The sequence below is a fragment of the Mastomys coucha genome, unplaced genomic scaffold (assembly GCF_008632895.1).
Source record: "Mastomys coucha isolate ucsf_1 unplaced genomic scaffold, UCSF_Mcou_1 pScaffold12, whole genome shotgun sequence".
Classification (NCBI taxonomy): Eukaryota; Metazoa; Chordata; class Mammalia; order Rodentia; family Muridae; genus Mastomys; species Mastomys coucha.
In genome coordinates, this window is record NW_022196894.1 from 91413889 (window position 1) to 91423437 (window position 9549).

A 9549-nucleotide genomic window follows, 5' to 3' on the forward strand; every position below is an offset into this window, starting at 1 on the left:
AGAATTTATACTCCAACCTAAAGGTTAAGAATTTATACTCCGACCTAAAGGTTAAGAATTTATACTCCTAGATGATAATCATCAGTGTATTGTTCTGGAAAATTACATACACCTAGGCCAAGTCCCTTGAGGCTCTACTCTGTGGAGATGATTCAATTTTTTAAAATTAAAAAATTAAAAATAAAAAAGGAGAAGTGGCCCAAGAATGTGAACTTCATTTTTCACATATATTTTTCTAGGTGTCTGTCTGTCTAGTATTTCACTATATACTTTGGGTTTTCACTACAGTTTTATCAGCCCCGTCCTCTTTGACACATGAACAGTCTCTCGGCATTCTGCATCCTTCTTCTCTCCTCTCAGGAGAGCGTCACATGGCAGTGTAATTCATCTTAGATGGACTGTAGCATCAGTCTTGGACTAACAAGGTTGCACAGAGCTCCAGAGGCAAGGATGAGTAACCCATGGCTCACTTAGAAGTTGGACATGTTTATCCAAAAATGTTCATCTCCTTCTTGATCTGTGCTGAACACAGTGTTCCCATCTTGGCTCTAAGAAACTGATAAGAACGTTGTCATAAGAACATTGAAGAATATCTTGCATCTTTTGGAAATGGTGGACTACAATAGGAGTAGACGTAGGCTCTGCCTGTAGTACGTGGATATGTTTAACAAGGAAGACCAGATAAAAGAAGACATAGTAAGTCCTTCATGAAGAGATGTGCTGAGGCCAAAAAGCATAGACACAGAGAAGGAAACAGAGCCAGGGAGACACAAAGGTCTCAAGGAGGCCATATTGAGCCATGAAGACTAGTGGAAAGCATGACAACATACAGACACATCACCTGCGAGTCCATTGTAAATGTCAGGCATGCTGTGACCATACGCTGTTCATAATGCCCTAGAAAGAGGGAAAAGCTACAGCTTGTGCTCTCTATCCCTCAGGAGGCTCAACAGGAAACATTATCCCCTGTGGATATAGAAGTAGAGAGGAGGCAGGATCGTTTTCATTTGAAGATCAGTTGTAGGTAACTTCTAGAAGGAAGCTGGTGAACACCTCAGAGGATGAGCAGAACATATACTGGGGGTTGTGGGAAGGGATGCTCTTGGCCAGAGTACAGGTGAGGTCAGAGAGCATGTGTGGCACATTCTAGAAATACAATACAATCTGCTGTTGCTGACCCACAGGGACTAGAAATTTGATCTAGCACAAAGCTATAGCATCAAAAACAGCATGGTGCTGGGAAAGTGAACAGACCAACAGGATGGAGCAGGGGACTGAGAAGTGAACTCTGACCTTCTGCAGCCAACTGGGCATCAGTAAACTGCCAAGAACATTCATAGGAGAAAGGAAAACTAGAAATAACAGACAGGAAATGATGCTGGGTCCCTAGCATTCACCACACACACACACACACACACACACACAAGTCAGAATGAGCTAAAGACTTGAATGTACCACCAGAAGGTATCAAAACTTACCAAGAAAATATAGAAACATAATTCAGGATAGGTGGATAGGCAAGGAGTCTGTATGTGACTCCAAGAACATGGGAAGAAAAGCAAAGATAGATGCAGAATTCTATTATAATGGAAGGTTTCTGGACAGGACAGGTGACAGGAAGAAAAACTACTGAATGGAAGAAAACGTTCACAAACTACATGTCTGACAAGGGGCCAATTTCTGTAATAGACAAGGACCTCTATTTAACAGCAAGGGAAGGATGAGCTGATAGAAACAATGAACGTTACTCAAAGATGGTGAGAAAACAGTCAATGAACACATAAAATCAGCATCACAAAGCAGCCTGTACATAATCACAGGTAATACCATTTGAACTGAACAGGCTTCTAATCTCACACAGGCACTGAGTCCCACAGGAGGCTGACCATTGGGTTATTGCGTAGCTGATTGCCACGCACTTCCCTGGGGAAGGCCACTACCTTGCTCCCAGCATCTTTTGGCTGCCAGTAGTTCTTTATCCAGAGCTGGGGCTTTGTAAGCTCTCCCACTCCCTGTTAGCATGTTTCCTGGTAGCATCCTTGTTCATAGCATGTTTAGGCAGCTATGGAGTGAAATGTCACAGATACAGCTATTCCTAGGAGACACAATCTCACGGCAAGCTCCCTGATCCTCTGGCTCTTAGTCATTCTGCCCTCTCTTCCTCATCAATCCCTGAGCCTCAGCTGCAGGAGTTGGGCAGTAAGTGTGACACTGGGCTGGTTCCATGACTCTGCATTTTGATTGGTTATGGTTCTCTGTGACTGTCTCTGTCTCTTGATGGAGGAGAGTCACAGGCACATGAAGCATTGCAGGAAGTTAATGCCAGGTAGGAAAGAAAATGGTCTCCAGGTTTATGAGGCATCATTCATCCCTCAAATCTACACTCCGCATGCTGCTTCTCCTGAAAGACTTTGGACACTGCCTGTGACAAGTTCATGGGCCAAAGAATGCTGCTACAGAGCATGCCAACCAGCCTTTTAAAAGAGGTTCCTACTGCACCTGTCCCTAACCTTTCTCCACATAGTCATCATTAGCCAGAGGACATATGTGATAGGGAGAGGACAAAGGTGGGTTGTTAGTCATGTGACTATGGGACCTGCTCCTCTGAGAAACGGCCCTGCCTGGGGGAGAGAACCCCTAGGAGGCAGCAAACATATCCCATTGCTTTTAGTTCTAGGGAACAAGGACTAAGTTAAGTATCAACTGTACTACTGTTCCCTGCATATTACAGGACCTGGAGGCCCACACATTGAATCGGCATGACCATAGTGCAAAGGCTCCAGGGTAACAGGCTCTACAGGTCATCTTGGCGGAGAGAAGAGTCCAACCAGAGGACCAGGAGATTGAGCTCAATGCATCCAATCAAGGGCTGGAAAATCAGAGAGGGTGGGCCTCAGGAGAAAGTTGGTGGGAGGGTATTCGAGGCTTCTAAGCATTGCCATGTGTGGCCTTTTGGGCTAAGAGAAAGATAACTGCTTCCGTTTGAACCTTGCCTCTGTCCCTTCCCAGCTGGGCCACCTGAACAAAGTAACTCATCTGCCTATGTCTCAGTTCCCCCATTGTAAAATGGGAATTAATATCATAGCTCAGAAGGTTAGGGCTTAAGGAAGTTCATCTCAATTAAGGGTCTTAGGCATTTTCCATGTTTGCCGGTACTGGTTTTTACTTTTAACTCTTTTGTGTGTATGACATGTGAGCGTGAATGTTGGTGCATGTGTGTGTGCAGGAATTATGTGTTCACATGTATGAAGGCTGGAGATCAATATCATGTATTACTCCTCAGAAGCTATCTACCCTGGCTTTTGAAACAGAGTCTCTCTCTGGGACTTAGGCTTGCCAATTACACTAGGCTCTCTGACCACTGAGTCCCAGGATCTGCAGTCTCCCCACCTCTCCAGCCCTGGCATTGCAGGTATGTATCCCTCAGCTCACTCACATGGTTTGTGGGGATCAAACACAAGGCCTCATGCTTGCAAGGAAAGCACTTTACCCACTGAGCCATCTCCCTTTATGATGTCTAGCTCTTCACATTTTACTGCTTGATGTCACACATGTAGATGTCACAATAGACAGCATGGACAGAGATGACATCACATAGGATGACAGCATAAAACCTTCCAAGCCCATGCTGGCCCAGGAGACAGTTCTCTGACTAGTTCCTACCTATGACTCATTGCTGTTCTCTTTCATACTCCCAAAAAAGGAAGACAGACGCGAGAAGGCAGAAATGCAGATTTTTAGAATTGATATCCTTAGCTTAGAGTGGTCAGGCGACTCCATTCATGCCAAGTACAGGAGTGCAAGAGCCCTCTTGTGTACATGCATCTTATTGGAATTCAAGTGTGTTTCCACCCTTGATATGACACAAAGCATTCCAGCTAGAGCAAGGTGGACCTACCTCTTCTCCCACACTCTCTTGGGGCTGTATTTTTTAAGAGATGTTGGTCTTGATTTTCCTTGCCAATTCTTCCACCACCTGAAAATTTCCACAGAGAACACCTTTGTGAGGCAAGGCCTGGGATGCAGGCAGAGCATAGAGAGGTCTTGTCAAGTGGAACAAGTTGATTCTTGTCCAAAAATACTCTGACTGTGGCAACAGATTGAATTAGAAAAACACAGCTGCCTCTGTTGGGAATTCTACTGCGCCACTTCACAGAGCACACTGCTCTCCACATGTGGAGGACCAGGCTTTGAACACTAGTCTGCATGTGCGGGCATGTTGCTCAGTGGTTCGAGTGGTGTATAGCCTGTGTGTCTCTGTCCTGCACATTTGTAGTGCAGCCGTTTCCCTGATTTCTGATGTACCCTTAAATTCTAATGCATTTCACAGAGGTGCAGTGGGCCTTTCAGCAGAGGCGAGTCACACTGCATTGGCTCCCCTTGTGTTGGTTTGAAGAGAACTAAGAGAATACTGGTAGATCTGCACTGTGCCCAAGAGGAGTCACTCAATAGCCAATCTGGCTTCAAGACTCCTGAAACACAGCAAGTACAAACTTAGGTGTACTGGGAAATACACAGCACATTCCAAAGCCTGGGTCTAGGCTGTGGGCACATCTCAGCAGTAGTGTGGCAGGAGAGAGATGTCAAGATTAATAGAGGAAAGAAGCCAGTTAACTGGGAACCTTCCCACATAAACTACAGAGGGACAGCATGCTGCAGAGAAGCCAGCACTAGGCAAATGAGGGAGAGGCGGGTGCTATGTCCATCACCTGTGGAGGGTTGTGAGCCAGGCACATCCGACACATGGCTTCCAAGCACAGCTCTCCCCAGCTCACTAGTCCATGTACATTCCCAGAGAGCTGTTATCTTCTCTCATAAACTGCTTCTGTTTCTATTGCTAAACACATGACTCTACAGTTAATGTCACAAAAACTCAAGAGACATCAGCTGGTGCCCTCTGAACCCAGATCTTTCCTGTGGTGGTATAGCTCCTGCCTCATACACACAATGGCCTGGGATCTCTCAGCACCCTTACTAACAAGAAAACTTCAGTTCTGAATAGTTGGGGACTCGTTAATAACTTCTCATTGATATCATATGTTAAAATGGTAATTCGGCTATAGTGGTTTAGGTAAAGTATATTACTAAAATGTCACTTGTTTCTTTTTACATTTTAGTCTAAACTGCCCTCATGGGTCGCATTGGACTTTCATGGTACCATGCTGACCTAGTATACTGACATTGGCCCAGCAATCTGTTTTGTCAGCAGCAGGAGATTGGCACCATGCAGAGACAGTTGCAGGCAGTGATCTGACTATGTGTCTGAAGTCTTTAATTCTAACTTGTACTCGGGTCTTCTTGTCCAGTCCCCAGTCTCCTCATCAACACAGATATCATGGGTTAGACCTAGAAGGCCCCTTGATCTAAAGCTTTGAATAGCCACAGATGGTGTGTCTACTGACCCTACACATCAGGTCAGAACATATTCCAGGGAATGGACACAAGTCAGTGCAGGTGAGTGACCCCAGGGATTGTTCCTGGTCTTCACCCCGAGTCAGTGCAGGTCAGTGACCCCAGGGATTGTTCCTGGTCTTCACCCCGAGTCAGTGCAGGTGAGTGACCCCAGGGATTGTTCCTGGTCTTCACCCCGAGTCAGTGCAGGTCAGTGACCCCAGGGATTATTCCTGGTCTTCACCCCAAGTCAGTACAGGTGAGTGTCCCCAGGGATTATTCCTGGTCTTCACCCCGAGTCAGTGCAGGTCAGTGACCCCAGGGATTGTTCCTGGTCTTCACCCCAAGTCACTGCAGGTGAGTGACCCCAGGGATTGTTCCTGGTCTTCATCCAGGGCTCTCATGAGGATTCTGGAAGAATCACCTGCAGGCTTCCAGGGAAATGCAACAGGAGACAGTTGAACCATACCGAACATTATGCTGCTGCTTCCTGCTACAAAACTGATGCACTCACCATCAAGCAAAGGCAGGCAGGCAAAGACAGGCAGCCAACCAGCACTGCTTTCTACCTTGGCCTCTGCAAGTCTGTGCCACACGAGATGGTTCCACCCATCCTGAGAATGAGTCTTCCCCTACCAGTTAGTCCTCCCTTTAAATGCCTGCACAGACTTGCCCAGAGCCAATCAACTTGACACTCCAGATTAACCAACAATGCAACACACTGTAGAATGTGCACTGTTTACCCTTGGGACCAAGACACCAACTGGGAGCTGTGAGTCGTGGCCACTGCCCAGGATCACAATCAAGTACCAGACCATACACTACTAGTATGGAAAAGAACCACCTTTAAAGCAATTTCTACTCCACATGCACACATGTGCTTACTCCATGTGCACACTACATGTGAATGCCCCATGTGCATACTCCCTGCTTATGCACACTGTAAAGTGACAACAATAACCCTAAGCTGAGCCACCATAAGCTGCGTGGCTTCTACAGGCTCCGATGCTATTACTTCCCCAGACAGAGCCACCACATTAGGCACTTTGCTACTCAACAGGACTAAGGGCCCCAAGGAGATGTGTTAGTAACTATTTAATAAACAGTTCTCATACATGAGATATTATGTGGACCACCTGCTGATTTCCTGAATGTAAATATTGCCATCACAGTCCATCTGAAAACAGCAATGTCTGGTCAGAAGTGTGGATGCCGTAGATGAAGATCCCTAGGGGATATCTTAGGTAGGGACAACAGAGTCACACAACAGAGTGCAGATAATGAACGAGGGAGCTGTCTCACTAAGTCCAGAAAGGCTTAGATGCACTGCTTATATTTCTACTGCTTCATGGGTGAGGCACCCCACTCTCAAGAGACTGCAGACTGAGCTCCCAAGAAGACCAAATGTGGTTATTATAGACAATATATTATGATCATCTCTGACAACTCCAATTAGCAGGAAATATGGCTGGTGACAACAACTAAGTCGTGAATAGAGAAAGATGTTGTATTTTGGTAAATAGCCAAGATCTGTCAACACTCCAATTCACTGCCTGAAATAACCCAGGGCTACATTATGCCACACTCTCTTCTCTTTTCAGCAAACACTCACAAATAAATATCACAGTCAACAAGTAATGTTTTGTAATCATTTGATTTCTTATCCTACATTTACATAGGAAGAAAGTGAAATTCTAAAATAATTCATTTGACAAATTATATAATGTCAAATTTTGTGTTGCTGGTGGCATATGCCTATTATCCTAACATTCAGAAGAAGGCAGCAAGAGGATTGGGAATTTGAGATGGTCTCCTTACTTTTCCTATTGTCTTCATGAAAAGTGCCAGGTTTCTCTTTAATGGCACTGATCTCTTTAACAATTACAGCTGCTCGGGCATACACTCTCCTGTAGGAAACATCAAACTAGCCCATACTCACAAAACTTCATTTTTTTATGTTCTACTTTTTGTTCTTTCTCACTGTATACTTGGATAAAAGCACAGAACAATAGCCATTCCATAGCCTGAATCCTATGCTGACTTGAAATCTCTTCCAAAGAAATTAGTCAATTATTCTCTATTGTTATAAGTTATAGCATGTTTGTGGAGGTTAAATGACAATGTGATAGCCTATGTGTTACTTTTTAGTTGAGCCTCATACAAGTCCTCAGGACATACACAAAATATGATCAGGTTCTTGCCAGAATGTAGCAAGAATGGCCTCTAGCCCCATTCCCAGAGACTCCTTGCTCCTTTCTGAAATCCTTGAGCCAGGCCTGCAGTGGGACACTTCTCTGAGCCTTTGGTCTTCTCAATTCTCATCAAAATATCCCATTAATCTCCACTTAGATTATTCAAGGACGTTTCTAGCCCAAATTTCCAAAATCTTCAACATTTTACCTGGAAACCATTTTCAAAGTCCAAAAAACATATAATAAGCAACATGAGCAACAACCCCACTCCTGGTACGAATCTTCTGTGTTTGTTACTTTCCATGTAGCTACTATATAATGCCTTGGCAAAGTCAACTGAAGATAAAATGGGTTTATTTTGGCTTATAGTTCAATGAGATAGTCTATTATTGTGACAGGAAAGATGTAATGCCAGGGATGGGCACATTATGTGTGCAGTCAGGAAGCAGGAAGTGGTGAATATTAGCACTCAAACTTCTTTGTCCTTTTTATTCACCCCAGTACCCCAGCCCATGGAATGGTGCCACCAATTAAATTGTGTCTTCCCACCTCAGTTAACCTAATGTAGATAATCTCAAGGGCATGTTCAGAGGGTTACCTCATAGACTCTGGAGAGGAAGGAGCCTCAGTTAAGGAAAGCCTCCATGATGTCCAGCTGTACGACATTTTCTCAGTTAGCAATCAGTGAAGGAGGGCCCAACCTCTATGGCAGGTTATGCAGTCCCTGAACTGATGGTCCTGGGTTCTATAAGAAAGCAGGCTGAGCAAACCATGGGGAGCAAGCTAGTATTCAGCACTCATCCTCCATGGCCTCTGCATTACTTCCTGCCTCCAGGATCCTGCCCTGTTTGAGTTCCTGTCCTGACTGCCTTCAATAGTAACAGTAATATAAAAGTATAAGCCAAATAACCCCTTTTCTTCCAACTTGCTTTTTGGTCATGGTGTTTCATCAGAGCAATAGAAATCCTGAATAAGATGGAACTGAGCTCCTCCTGCATCAGTCACTGATTAAGAAAATGTACTCCAGACTTGCCTACAGGCCAATCTTTGGAGGCATTTTCTCAGTTGACTCCCTCTCTTCCCAAATGACTCTAGATTGAGTGAAGATGACATAAAACTAGCCAGCACAGTTTGGTATATTTTGCTTTGCCAATATATCATGGCCACCATCATATGATACTTTTCATAGTAACTAGAACATAGAACCCATAGATATGAACCAAAATAGAGAAAAATCCAGCAGCTGTGTCTCTCTCCCCTCTCCCATTCATTGTGGTGTGTGTGTGTGTGCATGTGTGTGTGTGTGTGTGTGTGTGTGTGTGTGTGTGTGTGTGTGTGCATGTATGTGTTTCTATCAGCTTACCTCAAGACAACTGGGTCATCAACAACTCATGGCCCAGCAGACTGAACATCTTTTTCTAGGGTGACTATTCTGATAGTCAGTTTTCTTTACTTTCCTATAAAGAAAGAATGAGGAGGCTGAAAAAACTGACCAGGATCTGGGATATATCTATAAGATGCTGTTATTTAAGGAGAAAAAAGGAACAACATGAAAGTATCCACATTTTGCTATTTGAAGGACAGTGGAGAACAAGAGGAAAGTGAAGATAGAAAGAAATCCATGAGCTCAATGAAGCTGCCACAGTCCATGCCTGCTCTAAAACTAGAAATACAAAACTACTGAGACAAAGGCACAGGTTTGCCAGTTGCATTCTTAGAGCTACCTCATCAATAGTGTTGATCCTGGAAAACATAGTGAGAGCCCTAGGAAGAGGAAAGAGGAAGAAAACTCAGGCAGAACAAACTCCTGCCTCTGCCCTGGACCACTTGCTGCCTGGCCCTACCTACCCTCGGGGGTTGGGGCTGAGGTGTGCAGAATAAACAGTACAGACCTGGAAGCAGGTGAGAAATGCCCACAGCATCTCACCTGGATGCTGCTGCTAACTCCTTTAATACCCTCCACCCA

At 44.7% G+C, this 9549-nt stretch overlaps 1 long non-coding RNA gene across 1 annotated transcript in view; it reads right to left on the reverse strand.

Annotated features, from left to right (window-relative positions):
• The window catches only part of LOC116086617, a 4721-nt gene extending 1236 nt beyond the window's left edge, over positions 1 to 3485 (reverse strand). The window contains exon 1 of the long non-coding RNA XR_004117004.1: positions 3437 to 3485. This is a non-coding gene — a long non-coding RNA (uncharacterized LOC116086617). The remainder of the gene's footprint in view (positions 1 to 3436) is intronic.
• Between the last annotated feature and the right edge of the window lie 6064 nt (positions 3486 to 9549).